At 38.5% G+C, this 15,940-nt stretch overlaps 1 long non-coding RNA gene across 1 annotated transcript in view; it reads left to right on the top strand.

Moving 5' to 3' along the window:
- The window catches only part of LOC147826647 (uncharacterized), a 70,366-nt gene extending 66,886 nt beyond the window's left edge, over positions 1-3,480 (top strand). Inside the window, exon 3 of the long non-coding RNA XR_015438825.1 lies at positions 1,109-3,480. This is a non-coding gene — a long non-coding RNA (uncharacterized LOC147826647). The remainder of the gene's footprint in view (positions 1-1,108) is intronic.
- The last annotated feature ends 12,460 nt before the right edge of the window (positions 3,481-15,940 follow it).

The raw sequence follows: 15,940 nt of genomic DNA, 5'->3' as shown, positions 1-15,940 counted from the left end.
TCCTAGAAGCAGTCTAGGCCTCTAAGGAAGATGCAGTTGTCCACTGCAGGGGACATCAGAAAGGAAGGTCCAAGGAACAATTAGGTAATGGCAGAGCTGACCAGGAGGCCAAGGCCACAAGTTTTAGGCCAGATCCTATTCTCCTTCCCTTGATCCCCTGGGGAAAAAAAATTAAAAGCCAGTGTACACATCAGAGGAAATCTAATGAGTATCCTGAGAAAGGGGAGCCAAGGGAGAAGACAGATGATACTGATTCCCAGATAGCCAGATTGTAGTGTCATTCCACTTGGGGCCTCAACTATTACAAGCTATATATGAGACCACCCATCTAGGAAGAGAAAAATTAGCGATTCTTCTCACCCATTACTTCTATGTTTCCCAGATAACGACCCTGACAAAATAAGTTGTCCAGTGCTGTATCATTTGTACCCAGCACAACCCCAAAACTGCACCAGGAATTCCAACAGGGGTCCAAGGATAGGGACAGTGCCTTTTGAAGACATACAGGTTGATTTCACAGAACTGCCCAACTTTGGAGGCTTCTGTTACCTCTTGGATATGGTCTATACTTACTCCAGCTAGGTAGAGGCTTTTCCTTGCAAAACTGAGAAAGCCCAAGAAGTGACAGAGTGCTACAAGAAATCATTCCCCACTATGGATTTCCCTTAAGCATAGGATCAGACAATGGCCCTGCTTTTGTGGCATCAGTAGTCCAAGGGGTGATGAGAGCATTTGAAATTTATTGGAATTTGCATGCAGCCTATCAGCCCCAAAGCTTGGGAAAGGTGGAAAGGATAAATAGAACCCTAAAAATAGGGACAGGAAAACTTTGTCAAGAAGCAGTGCTCACCTGGGTCCAGGTCTTACCCATTGTGCTCCTCTGGACATGTAGCCCCCTACAAGAGTACAGGATATACACCTGACGAGATTCTGTTTGCCAGATCACCTCCTGTCCTGAGGACACGAGCACACACTATGGCTGAATTAGGGGAAACTTTCCTAGAAAAACAATGAACTAAGTTAGGAAAGGTCTCCTAAAAGATAGCTTCTTGGGCACTGGAAAGGGCTACCATTAACACATCTGGTCTTCTTCACCCTCTCTCTCCAGGAGATTCAATTTGGGTAAAGGACTGGCGTCAGGAGAGTCTTAAGCCTGGATGGAGGGAACTTTTAACAGTCATTTTGACCATCTCCACATGGATCCACAATAGTTAGGTAAAGAAGTCAGTGACCCCAGAGTGGAGGTGTTCCAGAGATCCTCACTGTGACACCAAAATCATCTTGACTCAAAGGGGAACCATTTTAGTGCCATTGGAAGACATCAGCCCTGCTCTAGTCACTTCAGGGGCTGACTAGTCTACATATGGCAGAAGCCGGAGGATGCCACTGATGGAAGGACCACATATCTTTGTGACTAGTTGTAATGTTCTTAACTGCACTTGGGTCTCTATCCTTGCTTTTTACTGTACCCCTTGTGGAGACTGCCCTAGCTGACTGGAAATGTGGCTCTCACCTACCTCTTGTGGCTAGAATGTTTTGCTGGTGTCAGTTGCTTTTATTAGGGTTTCTCATCTCTGCACCAGGAACAACATGTGCAACCAGGAGCAATGCCAGCAGGGACGACTAATAACTGTGACCCTTGCCTGCACGTCACCTGGATGGGGAACTCCATTATGACTGTGCAAAACACCTACTGTATTTGTGATGGGGAAATTATTGGGATTTGTGGCCACAACCTGACTACTTATAAGATCTGTAAGCCAAAGGATGGCAACTCCCTTCAACCCAGAGATCGGGACCACTTGGGAATTTGACTTCTATGTCTAGGTGCGGAGGTCAACTGGGTCTCCTGATAAAACCAGATCAAAACCTGAGGAACCAGTAACCTTATATGTTGATGCCTGTATGGCTGTTAATTCCACTGCTGAGGCTAATAAGATATGCTCCCCACCATACATGGGGAACCCAAATTCCCCTATACAGCATACAGGAGCCTAGGATGGGAAAAAGACTATAACAGTAATGATAAGTATATAATGATAAGTGAGTATAGTATGGACAAGTAGCCCATGGAATCAGTGCACGATTACAGAGAGGGGCATATATGGCTGCCCTTATTGGTCATGTGTAAAATGGGCCACTTGGCAGTTGGGGGTCTTCCTTAAAGAGACGGAAGACCCCACATTCCTGCACACTTGGGACATGCAATATAGTCACTGTTAATATCTTGGACACCTAAGACCTAGGATGGGAAGAAGGCAAAGACTTTGGACTTCAAATTTACGGAAGGGGTATGACCTGGGAGCATTGATCCACATTAGGAGGCTCACTTATACCCCAGCCACCTCCAGTTTCTGAGTCTTTCATTCCTTTTATGAGGAAATGACCTGGCCCCTGCCACAGATTCCCTCAGTAACTCAAAACCTCTGCATGGGTTTAGCAGAGAGCATAGCACACTTGTACTTCATGCTATGTGTGTGTGGGAACTCCCTGATGGGAGGCCAATGGCCATGGGAAACTGGAGAATGGGACCCTGCTGAAAACAAAACTTATACTCTGGGAAAAAACATAGAGAACAAAGACATAAAACCCTCTCTAGGAAAAAGTAACCTGTGGTTCCTGAAAACCACCATCACCAGAAGGTGATCCCTCACCTGAAAGGGAAAGAAATACCACATACAAGAAGGACACTGACCTGCCTAGGACAGAGGTTCTACAATGAGGCTAAAGGGAACACAGAATGGTGGGAAAATAAGACTAAAGACAGTGGTGATGTTGAGGAACACTCAGAGGAGTGTCTACAGGGGAATTTCAGCAACTTCTGACTGAGCAACAGAGAATGCCAGCTGAGGAGCTCTCTGAAGAGGAGGGGTAATATCAACAATCAGTGCAGCAAAGTTCTTTGAAATAAAGGAAATTCTGAAAAAATGGACAGAGCTACAAACATTTTAGAGAAGACCCATGCAGACAGAAAAAAAGCCAATTGTTGCATTCACTCACTTGCTTAATGACAATGTCATATCATACTATAAAACAGTGTTAAAAGACAGAAATTGACAACCTTAGACCCATTTTTAGTTCTGAAAATGTTGAGACCTAGTGAGCCAGAAGCAGGTCCTAGTGGGCTAGACTCTTCCAAGGAGAGAAAGAACACCAGGGAGCCAGATTCCTGATGTTCTTATGGAAAGGGACTCTCCTTCCAAACAATAACCACCTTCCATTTCATCCTCCCTTCCTGCAAGCCAGACGTCAACTTGAATGGTGAGTATAGTATGAAATTGTTGTTTCTGGTAAATTAGGCACATTTTATATGGTGACTATATTATGAAAATTATTGGTGTTTCTGGCAACCTTTTTTTTTATTATGAAAAGGTTATTTAAGGGATACTTTGGGAGGTTCAGAATGCATTGTGGGTATTTCCATTATATCTTATGGTAAAAACAGTCTTGACTTACAATAAACTTGAGTTACAACCGGCACTCGTGAACTAATTGAGTTTATAAGTCAAGGGTCCACTGTAAACCCTTCCTGAAATAGTGCCTGATTAAACACTGGGAATATGGTGCACACTCCACTAGATTTCTTCTCCAACTGTAGCATGCTATGCAGAAGGAGTCACTTTCTGAGTAAAACCCCATGTTTTTGCAGATTACAATAGTCCCAGGCTTTTCTTTGAACTAGATATCTCAGCCCATTCTATTGTTTCTCCCTGGGGCTCCCAACCCTGGGGGCTTATCTTGGGTCGGTGGAGACAAGTTCCCCTCCCCAGGAGCCAGGGTGAGCTTTCATACTGCTTCACTCTTTTCTCTCTATTGTTTTGGTTTCTCCAGGTTTTCTGTTGTTTCTAGTTTTCCTTTCAGTTCCCTCCCAGTTCCCAGAGACCTACTTCTTTTTTTCTCTTTGCCAAGTTGTTATTTTTCCAGGTGTCCAGATTCCAGGTCTCAGAGGGGCTGTATTTTGCTGCTTGATTTTTCATTCTAAGGCTTGTTTTAGAAGATTTCAGTACCATTGTCACAGCTCCAGGAATTGCATCCTCAAACTATTGCATGCACATCTAGAGAAGATGTAGTACTCCTTACTGTTTCTCTTTTTTATGAGGGATCAAAATCCATTCAAAAGATCATTCCCCATGGAAAATTTCACCATATCTTTTTGACTGATACTGGTTACATGCCTATTACTAAATGAGTATCTACTAAAAAAAGATGGGTTACCAAGCTCATTTAGGCCAATTATGCTTTATACCCAACCAAGGCTCTTTAAGAAATACAAGATATATATGTGTATATATATGTGTATATGTGTGTGTGTGTGTGTGTGTGTGTGTGTGTGTGTGTGTGTGTGTGTGTATGGCCCTGAGTTCAATCTCTGGTACAAAAAAAAAGAAAAAGAAAAAAATCTCTGTCTTTCTATCTATCTATATCTATCTATCTATCTATCTCTAATAGAGAGATTAGACAGATATTTCTTTCTTTTTTTTGTACTGGGGATTGAACTCAGGACCTTGCACTTGGGAGGCAGGCATGGTGCCACTGAACTAAATTCCTGACCCACATGTTATATTATTTTGAAACTCCTTATTATGATTCCTTTCATAATCTTTAGAATCCACATCAGGCCTTTCACTTTTACTCTCTGAGTACCAGTTTCCTGCTCTGTAAAAGCAGAGAACCAGAGTTGGACCAAAGAGAAAAATCTCTGAAGAGTACTTCCATGTCAAAACAATCATTAGGGGGCTATGGATTTAGCTCAGTGGCACTGTGCCTTCCTTGCAAGTGCAAGGTCCTGAGTTCAATCCCCAGTACCAAAAAAAAAATTCATTGGCACCTGAGTTTCTCAAAATTTCACTTCTCCAGCTGGTAAAATTTTTTTTCCACATTGTGGGTTGCCTCTTCATGCTATTGGTGGTTTTGCTGTGCAGAAGCTTTTTAATAAGAAGAGATCCCACTTTTTGATTCTTTGTGCTAGTTCATGTGCAACTGAGGTTTTTTTCATGAAATCTTTTGCTACACCAGTGTCTTCAAGACTTCTACCTAACCTCTGTTCCAGCTGGTTTAGTATTTCTGTCTTAATATTTAGATCTTTAATCTATTTTGATATTAGTTTAGTGCATGGTGAGAAATATAGGTCTAGTTTTAATCTTTGGCAAATTGAAACCCAATTTTTCCAGCACCATTTATTAAAGAAGCTATCTTTCCTCCAGTGAGGGTGTTTGGCTCCTTTGTTGAAGATGAGGTAGATGAGTGTGTCTGGAGTTATTTCTGCATCTTCTAATCTGTTCTACTGGTCCTCATGCCTGTTTCTTTGCCAGTACCATGCTGTTTTTTCCTCAAAGGTCTATTATCTAGAATATATAAATAACTTAAAAAAATCAGACTTACCCGATTTAAAGACCTAATCCAAACATGGGCATCTGAAATGAACAGACATTTCTCAGACAAGAAGCAGAAATAGCAAATAAACATATGACAAAATCTTCAACATCACTGGTCATCTGAGAGATGCAAATGAAAACAATGCTGAGATTCCACCTCACCCCAGAAAGACTGGCTGCTATCATGAAATCAACCAATAACAAATGCTGGTGGGGATATGGGGAAAAAGGAACCCTTCTCCACTGTTGGTTGAAGTATAGACCTGTGCAACCACTGTGGAAATCAGTATAGAAATACCTCACAAAACTAGTATTAGAGGTCCCATTTGACCCAGCTATTCCCCTGCTGGGTATCTTCCCCAAAGAATTAAAAGAATCATACCACAGTGATATATGTGCACCCATGTTCATAGCAGAACAGTTTGTAATAGCTAAAACTTGGAAACAGCCCAATTGCTATCAGCTGGAGACTAGATAAAGAAAATGCATTTTTAAAAATAAAATAGAGTACTATTCAGCCATAAAAATTGAGAAATTAGAGACATTTATAGCTAAATGGATGCACATTGAGGTGATACTCTTAAGTGAAATAAATAGGGCACACATGTGTAAATACCAAATAGTTTCTTTGGTGTGAGAAACTGAAAGTGTAAATAAGGACTAAAACATATAATAGATAATGTGAAATAGGAAGAAAAGGGGCAAAGGGGCAGGTGAAGTGGGGGGGGGAGTAGGGGTAAGGAAAGAAGGGAATGGAATTAATATGAGAAAATGAAAAAATGGAAACAAAGTCTTTGTAAATAGGGAGGGATGGAGGGGTTGAAGGGAGGGCAGGGGAATGGGGAAAAAATAAGAACCAAGAGAGATTATGTAAAGGTATAAATTTCCAATGATGTATGTCATTATATTGTATACCTAAAATGCACTAATAAAATTAATCTAAAAATTTCACTTCTCCATTCCAGTGGGGTTTTTACCAGACCTAGTCCCATTATTACTTCATTCCTAGAACTTCAATCAAAGTGTAGAAGAGAAGAGGTGGTGAAAAAACTTTTCTTCTCACTTATGTTGAGCTAAATTTACTTTTCTCTCCATGTGGCTTTACTTGGAGTCAAGCGTGTATATCTTGGATTCCAATACATTTCTATTAAGATAGTAATGAAAGAATCAGAACCAGGCTTTTATATTAACTCATGTTCCTATTTAAAATATTATCATGGTTCCCTTATCTGCTATTTTAAAGCACTATTATTCTTAGATATTCCAGCTGCTAAGTAGAACGGGTGTCTGAAAATTCTCATAACAGTAATTTATAAATAGAATTTGAGCATAGAATATATTCTTTGGCATACCAACAGGCAGTTATCACATAATTAAGGTATATGGACACCGGTTAGTTTTTATGTGTGTATGTGTGTGAATTCTAATACAGCACAAGGAGACTTTAAAAAAATATATTAACTCTTTGACATTAAATCCTAGAGTTTTATAACATTAGGGGATATTTTCAGCTTACTGTAGAAAGGGAAAGTCAAGTTCACTGGAGGTACTGTCCTCTTAGCAGAAATCTATTGTTTTGAGGTATACGTGTATGTGTTGTTTTCCTGGTACTTGGGACTGAACCCAGTGCTTTTGCACTGAGCTACATCCATAGCCCTTTTTTATTTTATTTTTATTTTGAAACAAGGGCTTGCTAAGTTGCTAAGTTACCCAGGCTGTGCTTGAGCTTGTAATCCTCCTGCCTCTCAGAATTTTGAGGGGTTTAGAGTGAATGGGAAGATGGGCAGTTGTAGAGAATAAAGGGGAGATAACATAATATCTGAAGGAAAAAAAGAAATGGAGTTGGGTAGAAATAAAAGGTCAGTGAAAAAAGACAGAATAGAAGTTATTGGAGGGGAATGATAAGTGTAGCTAGGGAGATCCAAGTTGGTAGGTTAGGAGTTCAAGGGCTTATCATAGCTGTGGGAATAAGACTAATGTATAAACTAGATACAAAAATTGGTACAGAGATGCAGCCTCTACTATTAGAGCCAGAAACAAAAGGCTGGTAAATAAAGAAGTTGGGACCTAAGGTTCAAGAAACTTATGAAAAATATTATGAGGTTCTTTTAAGTTTGATCTCAATTATAGCAAAAGCAACATACCTAAGCACGAAATTAAACTGTATTAATGTGTACTATGGTTTTATATTGATATGGACTTGGTGCATGGAGCCATGAAAAAAATTATCAATGGATGTGAAGCTCAAGGATTTGAATTAAGTATTTGATATGTTATTTACTATCTAGCTATGTGACCTTGTGTAAGTTACTTGTGGTCTGTGAGCTTCAGTTTCTTCATCCATAGGATTTTTTTCTTTATATTATATTTTTTATTTATATTAAATATTTAAATTAAATGGGATAAGGCATGTGAAAGAGGTGAATGCAAGATGATGCTGAGTTGCTCTCTGTAATGTTATTATTATTATTATTATTATTTTGGGGGGGTACCAGAGATCGAACTTGGGTCCTTGCGCTTGTGCAGCAGGCGGCGAAACCACTGAGCTAAATCTCCGGCCCCTGTAATATTATTTTTAAAAGATTTTCAGTGAAAAATTAATGAAATTATAAATTAAAATATTCACAAGAATAAAAAATATATGCATACAGTGAAGGCAATTCTCCTTCCTACCTATAGTATTCATACTCCCTATTAACAACAATAATAGTGTCAAAGACAAACTGAGTTAACATACCATAGAACAAATAATAAATAATCTGTATTCTTCCAGAAATGCTATATATAAAATTTCTGCATTTATTTTTACATAAATAAGAAAATTCCAGGGCCAGGGATTTAGTTCAATGGTTCCACCGCCTGCCTCACAAGCGGAAGGACCCGAGTTCGATCCCCAGTACCAAAAAAAAAAAAGAAGAAAATTCCACACCTTGCTTTTTTGATTGATAGTATATTTTAGAGAACATTTTCTTTCTTTTCTTTTCTTTTTTTTTTTTTTTTTATTAGGTACCAGGGATCGAACTCGGGACCTTGAGCTTGCAAGTCAGATGCCGGAACCACTGAGCTAAATCCCTGGCCCACTAAAAAACATTTTCTATAAGCATACATAAGTATACTTCACTAGTAAAACTATTTGAAAGAAACAGTTTATTTACCCGGTACCTTCTCGATGGACATGTAGATTGTATCTACTCTTTTATTATCAACCTATTTCACAAGGTATCCTAACATTGCAATTTAACAAATACTTATCAGTGTATACGGCCTTCTTTTTAACAGTTAGTTAAATTAAATATGTTCCTTGTCAATCAAGGAATTCATAATCTTGTGTGGTTGGCTAATAGTTCAATGACCACACACAACTCAGCACAGCCTCTCATGTAACTATCCCTCTTACAGAAATGCTTTTTCCCCATTTCCAAATTGCTAGTTTGTTTTAAAACTCTCAGTTTTTCTATTTATCTTTTCCTAAAGGTCCTTTTATATCTCTTTTTTCCCTAAAATATATATTCATTTTTAACTGACACATAATTACTGTACATATTTATGGGGTACAGTGATATTTCAATTCATAACAATGTGAAAGGATAAGATCATAGTAATTGCCATGTCCATCACTTCAAACATTTATGACTTATTTGTGTTGTTAATGTTCAAAACCCTCCCTACTGCCTATTTTGCAGTATCTAATTGTCAGCCATAGTTATCCTACTATGTTATATGGAACATTAAAAGCTAGCCTTCCTATCCAGCTGCGCTCCTATACACATTCACTGTCTTTTCTCCACATACTCTTCTCCCAAACCCTCCCTAGATTCTGGAAAACATTATTATACACTTGATTCTTCTTCTTTTAAATTTTTGCTTCTATTCATTTTCTTTTCTCATTCCTTGCACTTCCCCTTTCCTTCCCTTATACCCCTTCCTATTTGAACATTTTCTACCTATTTTGCAATATCTATTATACATTCTCATCCTTATTTACACTTTCAGTTTTACACACTAAAGAAACAATCTGATGTTTAAACACATATGTCTGAGTTATTTCACATAATAATATGGTCTCAAGATGCATCCATTTACCTAGAAATGTCTCAAGTTTATCCTTCTTTATGGCAAAGTAGAACTCCATTGTATTAATTAAAATCAAATCTTTATCCAGTCATCCATTGATTGACATTTGAGCTGTTTCTAATATTTAGCTATTTCGAATTTGCTGCTACAAATAGGGGTATGCATATAACACTCTGGTATGATGCTTTTAATTCTTTCAGAAAGATCCCAAGAATGGGAATAGCTGGGTCAAATGGAATGTCTAGCTTTGGGCTTTTGTTGTTGCTGTTGTTTTGTTTTGTTTTGGTACCAGGATCAAACTTGGGTCCTTGTGCTTGCGCAGCAGGTGGCGAAATCACTGAGCTAAATCCTGGGCCCTAGTTTTGGTTTTTTGAGGAATCTCCACACTTATTTCCACAGTGGTTGTACCAATCTACACGCACACTAAGAGTGGAGAAGGGTTCCTTTTCCCCCACAATCTTGCAAACATTTGTTATTGGTTGATATCTTGATAATATCAATTCTTTCTGGAGTGAGATGGAATCTCGTTGTTTTAATTTGCATCTCTCAAATTACCAGTGCTGTTGAAAATTTTTTTAATATGTTGATTTGCTGTCTGTACTTCTTCATCTGAGAAGTGTCTATTCATTTCAGATTCTCATTTTTTGATTGGGTCTTTAAATTTTGGCGGTCTGATTTTTTGAATTCTTCATATATGCTAGATATTAGTCCTTTGAAGAACAGCTGGCAAAAAGTTTTTCTCATTCTGTGGGTTATCTTTTCACTTTGTTGGTGGTTTCTTTGGCTGTGCAAAAGCTTTTTAATGTGATGAGATCTCAGTTGTTGATTCTTTATGATATTTCCTACACAATCAGGACTTTGTTCATAAAGTCTTTGCCTACACCTATGCTTTCAAGAGCTCTACATATTCTGTCCTCCAGCAGATTTAGTGTTTCTGTTTTAATATTCAGATTTTTGATCCAATTCAATTTTAGTTTAGTGCATGGTGAAAGATACAGGGCTAGATTTAACCTTTGGCATGTGGAAAGCCAGTTTTCCCAGTACCATTTATTAAAGAGGCTATCTTTCTTCCAGTGAAAGTGTTTGGCCCCTTTGTCAAAGATAAGGTGGCTGAGTGTGTATGGAGTTGTTTCTGATCTTCTATTTTGAAAGATAATTTGCTAAGGTACATAAATCTGGGTTGGAGAGGATTTTCTTTCAGGGCTTGAAATACTTTACTCCAAGTTCTCCTTGACTTAAGGGTTTGTGTTGTGAAGTCTGCTGTGGTTCTGATGGGTTTTCCTTTATAGGTGATTTGTTTCTTTTCTCAAACAGTTTTAATATTCTCCTCTTGTGTTGAATTTCTGGAATCTTCACTATTTTTTGTTTGTTTGTTTTTTTTACTCATTAAGTTTATTGGTAAATTTTAGGTATACATTATGATGATATTCATCATTGGGAATTTGTACCTGTACATGACATATTTTGGTTCTTATTTTTTCCCCATTCCCCTGCTCTCCCTCTAACCCCTCCACCCCTCCCTATTTGGAATCTTCACTATTATATGCCTTGTTTTAGTTTTTTTATTATGGCTAATTGGAGTTCTGTGTACCTCATTTATCAGTATGTCAAATTCTTTTTCCATGCTTGGAAAGTTTTCTACCATTACTTCTGTGAACAGGTTTTTTATGTCCTTTGTGCCATCTGATTTTTCATTGATTCTGATCAATCTTATGTTATTCTTCTTTGGAGCACCTAGTAGCTTTTAGACTGATTTTTCATGGTCCCTTGTTATTTTTAAGAAGTCTTTCATTTGATGATCACTATCTGCAAACTTGTTTTCTAGATCTGATATTCTGTCCTCACATTGGTTTATTCTGCTGCATTTACTTTTAATAGAATTTTTAATCTTCTAGATATCTGTCTCAATCTGTTTCATAGATTCCATTTCTTTCCTATGTTGGACATTCATGGTTTTCATCAATTTCTTAAACTCTATTTTTTTTATTGATATCTATTCTGTCTTGACTAACCATGTCCTTTATTATGGTCATTATCTCTTTAGTTGTCTAAGAAATTATTTCTCGTTTGTTTTGTTTTTTTCTAGAGCCTCATTCTTCTGCTTTGTTACTTTTGCTCTTACCATTTCAGAGATTTCAGGTGGGTGGCTTTTGATTGTTCCAGCTCACTGTCCCTGGGTTTGTCCCTGGGTTTGCCAGTCTTCTCATTTTCCATTTTTTTTTTCTTTTTTTTTTGTACTGTGGATTGAACTCAGGTCCTTGAGCTTGCAAGGCAGTCATTTTCCATTTTTTAAAAATTCATTTTCTCCATTGATGTTTGTAAATTGCTTTTATTAGGTAGCTTTATTACTAGTATCAAGGACTCCTTCGGGAGTGACTACGTCTCAGAGATGTCTTCTAGCTGTAGTAGGATTTTGACTTTTGAGTCTGTCACAAGATCCTATGTCTTCACTTTATTAGGGATGAGAAGTTTCTGCCTATTTAGCCTAGCTGCTGGTTCTTTGCCATTGGCCCATAGTATTGTTTATGACCCTCACACAATCTCAGACTTGGCATACAAGGAAGAACAACTGATTAGAACACCTATGTCACCTTGGCTAAAATAGTAGTCAGAAATTACAATAAGATCTACCACAGCCTAGAAAATGACAAACTGTTGTAACTATTAATTTGCCACCTTTAATCATATGAACAAGATTTATAGCTATATAACAAAATATAAAAATAAACCGGAAATATACATTAAATATCCCCTCAATAGAATGATTTTACCCTTTGGTGAGAAAATTTTAAAAGATTGGAGGGAAACAATAGAGAAAAAAGAAGAAAAGGGATTAGAAGCAATGTTGAAGGATATAGAAAGATTACCTAAGCTTTTGGAGACTTATGAAGAATATAGGAGGGAAACAAAAACAAGAACCAAACAAAACCAAAAAACTCAATGTTTATGTTCCCACTCATAAATAAACAAGAATATATGAACAGAAAACAGAGAGAGAGAGAGAGAGAGAGAGAGAGAGAGAATGATTTCTCTTATTTCAAGCCTGTGGTTATCTTCTGTGGTCTACAGTTTTGTGTAGTGTCCACTTCAGAGTGTGTCTCTTCTGTCACAGGTAGACAAAGGAGGCAGACAGAGCCCAGATCCGTATTGTATGATCTCAGTCAGCCTGCAGTAGGCATAGGACAGGGTCCTGTTTCAACTTTATGGGAGTTCAGGCTGATCTTGGTCTCTGGCTTTGGGCCCATGACCTGAGTTGTTCAGTGCACAACACTATGGGTGTTTCTTGCCAGCTTGATCTCGGCTCTTTAACCCTGGACATCTGCCAGGGCTGTGCCTCACCCAGACACTGGTAGCCTAGAGATAGAGCCAACCCAAGGCTGTTCCAAGTCTGAGATTCAGCTTCCCCATCCCAAAATGATGTCCAGTCAATCATCATCTCCTAGGTACATTTGGAATGGAGTCACTTACCAGCTGCCACAGCACACAGGATCCAGTACTCCACCCCCAGTGGTGGATTTTTTTCTAGAGTGCTTCAGGATCCCCTAGTATCACCTCACCTCCATAGACTCAAGCCTTTTCTCACATTGTGAGCCAAGAATCAAGGAGCTCTCGATTCTTCTTTATCTTTGCTACCAAAAGTTTTGTATATGAATGAAATGATTCTGGAGGATATGTGAACTCTACTACGTCTGGAATTGTGGATCATCAAGATGAGAAAAAAATTAGAGGCACTGTCTTAGTTACTTTTCTCTCATTGCTGAGAAAAAATACCTGATGCCCAAAGTTAAAGGGGAAAGGTTTATTTACCTCACAGTTTGTAGAGGTTTCAGTCCATAATCAGCTGGCTGTAAAGCAGGGATGGCAAATAGGTATCACAGAGGAGAAAAAAATATAATGCACACAAAGTAGCAAAGCAACAAGGGACCTTAACAGCATCTTTCTGTCCCTTTTATCTTATTCAGACTTCTTAGAGCAAGTAGCACTTATGCCCTTAATCCTAGTGCCCTTGGGCCTAGCCCTACCATGAGACAATCACACACTCTAGATTCAGCCACCTCTGAAAAAGCATGAGGCTTTGTTATGGCTTAAACACAAGCCATAACATTCCATGTCTGGCCCTCCAAAGACTCATGCGTACCTCTTTATGTAAAAAAAGAATTTAGTTCATCTCCTAGAGTTGTCAGAGTCCTAACAGTTTCAGTATTGCTGAAAAGTCCAAGTGCAAAGTCTCCTCTGAGATTTAAGGCAAACTCTTAGCTGCAAGCCCCTGTACAAATGAAGAGAAAATTGAATACTTCGAACATTCAATGGTACAAGATAGACATTTCCATTCCAAAAGTTACAAATGGAGATACAAAGGAATGGGACCAAAGCAAGTCCAAAATCCAGCAGGGAAAACATTAAATCACACATTTCCACTTCCAACCTCCCCAGCAATCTGTGGCAAGCTGTGAATTCCAAAGGGCTTGCTTGGGTGGTTATACCCCTATGGCACTGCAGATGGTTGTAGCTCCCATAGCTTCTCTCTTGGACCAGTTCTGCTCCCTCCTCGCAGTTTTCCTCAAATGATCCATGCTCCTGGCCTCTCCAAATTTCTGGGGTCTCCACTGCACCTTTGGCCTCACACTCAGAATTTCACATACTGCCCTCTCCTCAGGACCACACTGTCTGGCCTCCCAGGCCTTCTTCTGAAATCTGGGTGAAAGCCTTCCTGATCCCACAACTCTTCCATTTTGCATGCACCTAAAACTAGTGCCACATGGATGATGCCAAGGTCTGCTACCAGCTGGAGCAGCAGCCAGGCCTCCTTCTCTGTTGGCTGTAGGTGTCCAGTGTCTAAGAACCAAATCCCAAGGAACAAACTTCCCTAGGCCACTGCCATTCAGAAAAAAAGGTGCTCTGGGGCTCTCTTCTCAAAGCAGTCTTTCACTTTTGCAATTTTTAGGCTGCAAAGGGTGGAGTCCTACTGCTTTTTGTGGTGCCTTCAGGCCATCTTTTCTCTTGTTCCTTTTCAGCAATCAAGGTCTCCTCTGCTCTATCTTTGCAGTCCACAGCTCTATTGGAATTTCCTTTCTGGCCAAGCTCAAAATGTTTTAAATCATTCTGCTGGGCTCTTTGCTTTTGGTTCTCAATGTAAAGCCAGATACAAGCCCCCAGCAGTAGCCATGCCACTGCCTCAACATTAGACTGCCTTGAAATTTCTTCTGCAAGATTAATTAGTACACTGCCCTTAATCTCAGTCTCAGGCAAAGTCTCTGGACATGAAGAAAATGTAGACAAACTTTCTTCCAAGCCATAACACATATTGTTTGGAGTCCAACAGCCAAGCCATCAGAAAACCTTTCCATCAGAAACCTCCTGATCCTGGTCTTTACTGGCTTTCTGGTCTTCTGAGCTCTGACCAGAATATCCCATACAGAACACCCTAAGGCATTCCAGCTCTACCTCTTCAGGCAGCATCTCCAAATTTTTCCTAACTCTTCCCTTTCCCAGAAGCCAGTTCCAAAGGCTCTTGAGCCATATGCCCAGGTAATGTCACAGCAACAACCCCAGGCACAAATATCATTAAAATATGAAATTGGCAAATGAATTGTAAACATGTCTGTGATTTTAAAAATAAGGCTGTAATATATACAATTATATACTTGTATACTTTATGTACTTATATAATTTATATTTTATTTTAATTTATTATTTTATTATGCTATTACTATTTTTTTGTATTTATTCATTTTTATATTGTATAATTTATATACTTGTATAAGAAGAAGGCCTGGGAGGCCAGGCAGTGTACCCCTGAGTGGGCAGTGTGATTCAGGCCACTCAGATGTTAGATAAATAAAGACTCTTACAATACTTGGGAAGCAAAATTATTTATCATTAATTTTGAGGAAATAAAATAAAATTTAAATTTTAGAATCACAAAATTTTAGTGCTAATAGAAAACTGAATGATGAATGGTTCCTAAAAATCTATAGTTCTTGGATCCCTTTGAAAAGCTATAGCACCACTACCTAGGAAAAAAAATTATATATAATTTTGGAAGGCCCATAGATGCTGTGAAGCAATTCAGTGATCTTCTAGAGAAGCCTTTTGTTATATTTTTAAGTAGATTAATTTAGATATAGTTTATATATCATAAACTTTCCTATTTTAAATGCACAATTTTATTAATTTTAGTATATTTACAGATTTATACAACCTCTACCACAATCTGATTTTAGAGCATTTCCATACCCCAGATAATTTAGGTGTATTTACAGTCATTTCCCCTTGCTACTCTCATCCCTGTGCAACCATCAGGTTGCTTCTCCTCTCTATATTTGGAGGGTAGGGTTTTAAAAACATTTTTTATTTCTATCCACAACATAAAGTATGTTAACACTCAACTCAATTCATAGGTACATATGTGGCCATAAAGTTTGTAGAGCAATACTTTTGTTCTGTGCAATGTTCTCTTATGTACTCCATTCCATTAAAAAATTGTTTTT

This window comes from Heterocephalus glaber, unplaced genomic scaffold, assembly GCF_053883595.1.
Source record: "Heterocephalus glaber isolate CG9 unplaced genomic scaffold, H.glaber_assembly_v1.0 deba00001463, whole genome shotgun sequence".
Classification (NCBI taxonomy): domain Eukaryota; kingdom Metazoa; phylum Chordata; class Mammalia; order Rodentia; family Bathyergidae; genus Heterocephalus; species Heterocephalus glaber.
Note: the sequence above shows the minus strand (reverse complement) of the source record. Positions and strands in the feature narration are given on the sequence as shown.